Here is a 6,171-nt window from a genome sequence, read left to right as displayed (position 1 = left end):
TGGGGCCGCGGGCGACACCTAGGAGCGCCGGGGTGCGTGGTAGGGCCAGGCCGAGGCTGAGAGGAGCATGCTGTCCGCCCTGCTCTGCCCCAGCGCGCAGACTACTCCCTTCCCGTCTCCTCGGGGAGCAGCACGAAGCAAGTTGGGCGGGTCGGCGGGGGAGCGGACGGGGACGGTGATTCGGTGTCGGATTCCCCAAGCAGGCCTGGGGTAAAGCCTTGACAAGGAGTTAGGGAAGGGCCCAGCAGCCGAATTGTGGGAGGCTTGTTCCTCCTGGGGAGGGGTGGGGAGGAATGTGGACCTAAGGAGGAGAATGGGCGAATTGGCCAGAGAGAGGAGGAAACCCGAAGAGGCTAGGGCTACAAGATTTTTAAAAGGGGTCTTAGCAAGCATACAAGGCATTTTAAAGGAAATCTTTAAGGTGCAATGGAGCCTCACTTTTCAAGCAATAGGGAATGATGCCAGCAGCAAGCAAGAGTGGCATTCCGTGTTTCTTCTCTGTCTTCCACTGTTGTAGGAAGGAGAATGTGCAAAGCAGAGACGGTTTTCTTTCCTTCATGTGTTTTGCACTTAGTACCAGCGTTTAGGAGGTGGCTGGTTTGTCAGGTAGAGCTATCAATAAGGAACAAATTACCAAACCATGTCTTTTTTTCTGTTTTCAGAGGTGAGGAAGATTTGAGTTTGCAGTCTTCACCTGGGAACAGCTTTGTGTTTTAGCTTTCCCCAGGCGGCTTAGACAGAGGTAGGGAGCTGATTTTGTGCTCTCAGAATGTGTTGATGCCTGATAAAAGCATACATTGAACCTGTATCAGTGTAGAGAAGGGAACTATTTACTATTTAGAGATAAGAGTCTAAGACCTTTTTTTTTTTCTCCTGACTAGAAAGTTCATTCAAATGAATGGTTGTTGGGTAATTCCAGTCCTGAAAATAAAGCCTGTTAACAAGACAGTGGCCAAGTATAATTCCAGATTAGATGCATGAAGTGATTTGAGAGCAAGGAGGAAGAAGAGAGGATCAAAGCTTTTCCAAAAATGAAAAGAATGTTGATATATAATGGTTTGCTCCTATAGCAGCTTGCTAGGTATAGAACATTAATTTTAGATGTCTCATGCCCAATGTTGTTAAGTTATGACTGAGATATATTCTTTTTCTGTTCTTCTGTTCAGTAGTGCACGGCATATCTTTTAATTAAAGCATGGAATACGGAAAACAAAAAACTTCAGCTAGTGTTTTAGTCTCATCTGAAATTCTACAGGTAAGTTCCTCTTATTTTAATTGAGAAATTATCCTTATCGGTTAAAATTGACCATAATAGTCTCCTTTATAAGATTTTAAGGATCATTTATGCAGCTACATGTTTTGTTATATATTCTAGTATATTTCTTCCCTAAAGGATTTGAGGAGTTGGAAGAGTTAAGCTCAATTAAACCATTTTAGGTTATATATATATATTTTTTAAAAAATTGAATCATTATTAAAATACCATGGTATCTCAGGAAAACTTAACTATATAAACTTATTTTAGTCATATTCAACTCACGATCAGACTCAACTCTCTTTATCCCTAAGAAAATACACCAGTGGTTACTTTTCTCTCTTTTCCTTCCCTTTCAAATGATTTGCCTTGTCTTTGTGCCCAGTCTCCAGCTCTGTTCTGTCCACCATTGGATGATACAGGTAGAATCCCATTTTAGGAAATGCCTTTATTCCTTCTGCAACCATAATATGTCCAGGCCAAATATGCTTCTCTGTTACATCAGAAAACAGCTATCGTTGCTCATCCCTGCTCACTGTGTAGTAGATAAACACACTACAGCTTCATGAATGAGGTCAAAACTGGAGGGTCAAACAGGATGCTCTTAAATGACCTGGCACAGCAGATAAATTCAAAAGTTGCAGTTCATTTAATAGGTTCTTTGGCAGATATCTTTTTTTGGACTATGAGCAATGATTTTGCTTTAGTAAAAAGTTGCATATTATAAATATCGATTTGCTTTTGCAATCGGAGCTTTTGATACATTGTGAATTAGAAGAGGGAAGGCGATGGTATAAGTTAGAAGCAACTTGTAGGGGGCATGTCTAGGTGAGGGGGAGATGAAGCCGCAGAACAGTCTGTAGTGTGGGACCCTGAGAGGCAACAGGATAGAAGATTTGGCTAGGGGTGTAACTTGCACTCCTTGAAACTGAGAAATTAAGGAATAAAAAACAGAGCTAGAGTAGATTGTTTCCCATTCTGTGTGGATCTGACCCTGACACAGGTAGTTAGTCAGGAAGTCAAGGCCTTTTGTTGTCCCCTTATAGCATCCACAGCCTAGTTTAATACTTCTCAGCCCTGCTACCCTCCAGGAACCATTTCATGTAAGGAACATGTTATGAGCACTAGGATCCCCTTTTCAGTGACATAGCCTTCTGGGGTAATGAGGAAACATAGAGAAGAGAGACCTTAGGAGGTTTTGTTGCTGTTCTGAGATGCCATTTCATGGGGCGAGACAAACACTTTCAGACCAGCAGCCTATTTTGAAAATAGTTTTATTGGAGCACAGTCACATCTATATGTTTAATAATGTCTACGGCTCCATTTTCGCTACAAAGGCAGAATCAGATAGCTGGGATAGAGACCATGTGGCCCACAGAAAATGTTTGCCATTTGGCCTTTTATTTTTTTTATTTTTATTTTTTGCGGTACGCGGGCCTCTCACTGTTGTGGCCTCTCCCGCTGCGGAGTACAGGCTCCGGACGCGCAGGCTCAGCGGCCATGGCTCACGGGCCCAGCCACTCCGCGGCACGTGGGATCTTCCCAGACCGGGGCACGAACCCATGTCCCCTGCATCGGCAGGCGGACTCTCAACCACCGCGCCACCAGGGAAGCCCTAGCCTTTTACTTTTAAAAAATTTGCCCACTCCTTGGCTAGAACATAGATTTCTGCTAACCTCCAAATCAGTGCACTTTAAGTAGGCTCTTTTAAGTTTGAATTAAGGAAGTACTGCTCCCGTTAAACATTTCACAAGTCTGCAACCACCTACTACCAGCATGACAGTGAGGGCTCCAACCATGTCTCTTATCTGGAGCTATATTTGGCTATTATTTCGGTAACAGAATTTGTTTTCAAGAACGGAGTTACCCACTTGCTGAGAGAAAAAATTATAATCAACTCTTATCTCAGTATTAGTTTCATTCTCTAAACTGATATAATTTGTATAATTTGCACTTTGGCGGGCATCTACACATTCTGAGAGTGCAAACTCAGCACCTTGTCATGTCCGGTGGCCGCAGGTTTGGAGACATTTGAGCTGGGGCTGGGGGGGGGGTGTCCCTCCATCTTCTCCAGGTGGGCTTTGCTCATAATGTTCAATCTAAAACTTGGAGTCATGAACCTTTTCATGACTGTCCATGCTCTGCATGGTGTCAGCAACTTGAGGGCCAGGCAGCCTAGCCTGTAACACATGTCTGGCATATCGAATGACTGAATGAAATACATTCAAATAGCTAAGGACAAGGGAAGCAGTAACTTAGCTTAACAGACAAGAATGACAAAGATCTGTAATACTACTCACCTAGGGCAACAATGGGAAGAAGTGTTAACTAGAGCAGCTTGCACTGTCCTCTTCCTCCAATGAGTAAAGCTGTTTGTAGCAAAACAGAGACAGGCAGCCCAGCTCTCAAGGCGGCCTTGGTGCTCCTCTGCCTGACTTGTGTTATCTTTGCTCTGCTCCAGTTTTCCTAGCTTCTCTGAACCTGGTTATCCTGTTGCCTCTTCCCATAGGCCGCTCTGTCACATGGCTCCCTCAGACTGCCTACCACTCAGGGCAGAGTGAGTCCACTTTTGTTGTACTCTTTGCTCCCTACCCAGGAATCTCAAGAGGCTATGGGATTGGGTGTGAGGTTGGGCTCTTCTACAGGCACTGTGCTCTGGAGGCGGAGCACAGCAGTTGGAGTTGAACCTAAGTTTGGGTTCCAGGTCTCCTTGTTTCTGGGCTGCACCAGTCTCTGAAAAATGAGATAGTGATACCCATTTTACCATGTTGTGAAATGTGCTTTGTAAATTGCTGTAGAAGTGATACAGACTTAAGCCCAAGAGTCCAGTTAACCTTAAAAAAAAAACACCCTGCTTAAAAGTCTAACTCATTGGGCTTCCCTGGTGGCGCAGTGGTTGAGAGTCTGCCTGCCGATGCAGGGGACACGGGTTCGTGCCCCGGTCCGGGAGGATCCCACATGCAGCGGAGCGGCTGGGCCCGTGAGCCATGGCCGCTGAGCCTGCGCGTCCGGAGCCTGTGCTCCGCAACGGGAGAGGCCACAGCAGTGAGAGGCCCGCGTACCGCAAAAAAAAAAAAGTCTCACTTATTACAAAGAGTACATTTTTTTGTGTGGGTTGGGTGCAAGTGCAGATAAGGCAGGAGCAAAGAGAAAATCTCAAATAAATTTTCCTTGTCATGTTCTACTACTTTTGGCCTCTCCTCATCTTTCTCAGCCTAAAGATCCTACATGCCGCAAGCCCAGAAATCTATAAAATACAGTTGTCCTCAGTATCTGCAGGGGATTGGTTCTAGGACTCCCTCAGATACCAAAATCCATCTCAAGTCCCTAAAATGGCATGGCATTTGCATATAATCCATGCACATCCTTCATATACTTTAAATCATCACTAGGTTCCTTGTAATACCTAATGTAATGTAAATGTTATGTAAAACATAACGTTTAGTTATGTTAGTTGTAAATACAATGTAAGTGATATGTAAATAGTTGCCAGCATACATGGCAAATTGAAGTTTTGCATTTTGGAACATTCTGGAATTTTTTTTTAAAATATTTTTGATCCAAAGTTAATGGAGCCCATGGTTGCAGAGCGCTGTGTTCCCATATATTGTTACTACAATAAAATACTTTGTTTGCAAACGGTATATGATATGTGTTTTTAAAATAGGTTTTTAAAAACCCAGGTGTCTTCTACCTCAACACTCAAGAGGCTGGAGGTTTCCATTTTAATGAGGCTAGAATGAAGGGCATTCTCCCATACATCTCAGAATATCTGAGGGTGGTATCACTGCAGCCAGCCGGGGATGCAAGGGCAGAATGGGGAAATAATAATGGAGCATTAGGTATTTATACTCACTGTCTACCTAAAACTGTATAACAACCACAGAGAGTTATGCTTCATATGGGGGGTTTTCTTAAACTCATTGAGTACTTCAGATTCATTCTTAAAAATGGAACAATTTAAAAATTTTATGCAAAATGAAACCTTTTCTTTTTAAAGGTTTTTAAAAAATTATTTATTTGGCTGCATTGGATCTTAGTTGCAGGATCTTTGTTGCAGCACTCAGGCTCCTGTCTAGTTGTGGTGCGTGGGCTCTAGAGCGCACGGGCTTAGTTGCCCCACGGCATGTGGGGTCTTAGTTCCCCGACCAGGGATCCGACCGGCGTTCCCTGCATTGGAAGGTGGATTCTTAACCACTGGACCACCAGGGAAGTCCCAAACCTTTTCTGTATACTACATTTTAAATATGAATAACAAAATCATGGAATCTTGGAGTTGGAAGGGACCTTAGAAGTTATCTAAAATAACTTAAAACTCAGTGAGGAATTAACCTTTTTAACATTCCTGCCAGCTGCTTGAAGATTTCTGTTGGTGAGGAGCAGCCCATTCTAGTAATCTATACTGAACCTTCCCACGGGTTTTTTTTTTTGGCTGCGTTGGGTCTTCATTGCGGTGCATGCTTTCTCTAGTCGCGGTGAGCAGGGTCTACTCTTCGTTGCAGTGCGTAGGCTTCTCATTGCAGTGGCTTCTCGTTGCGGAGCACGGGCTCTAGGCACGCAGACTTCAGTAGTTGTGGTTCGCGGGCCCTAGAGCGCTGGCTCAGTAGTTGTGGCGTGCGGGCTCAGTAGTGGTTCATGGGCTCTAGAGCGCTGGCTCAGTAGTTGTGGCACACGGGCTTAGTTGCACCGTGGCATGTGGGATCTTCTGGGACCAGGGCTCGAACCTGTGTCCGCTGCATTGGCAGGAGGATTCTTAACCTCTGTGCCACCAGGGAAGTCCCCCACTGATTTTTATCTTTGGACTTCCGTTTGCCTTCTGGAGTTACACTGACGTATTGTTCAAAATATCTGAAAGCATCTACTATGGCCCTTCTAAGCTTTTGTTTTCCCCAGAACAGAACATTCCTCAGTTCCTT

General features: G+C 44.3%; 1 protein-coding gene across 5 annotated transcripts in view; it reads left to right on the top strand.

Annotated features, from left to right (window-relative positions):
* The window catches only part of B3GALNT1 (beta-1,3-N-acetylgalactosaminyltransferase 1 (Globoside blood group)), a 32,496-nt gene that overhangs the window by 444 nt on the left and 25,881 nt on the right, over positions 1-6,171 (top strand). For 3 of the 5 annotated variants that reach the window (XM_082655096.1, XM_082655094.1, XM_082655093.1), the window contains exons 2-3: positions 663-742; positions 1,167-1,255. The gene's annotated coding sequence lies outside the window, so the exon portion shown is untranslated. The remainder of the gene's footprint in view (positions 1-662; positions 743-1,166; positions 1,256-6,171) is intronic. The other 2 variants (XM_082655097.1, XM_082655095.1) reach the window with 1 other exon arrangement.

Source organism: Grampus griseus (genome assembly GCF_964374135.1).
Source record: "Grampus griseus genome assembly, chromosome: 5".
Classification (NCBI taxonomy): Eukaryota; Metazoa; Chordata; class Mammalia; order Artiodactyla; family Delphinidae; genus Grampus; species Grampus griseus.
Note: the sequence above shows the minus strand (reverse complement) of the source record. Positions and strands in the feature narration are given on the sequence as shown.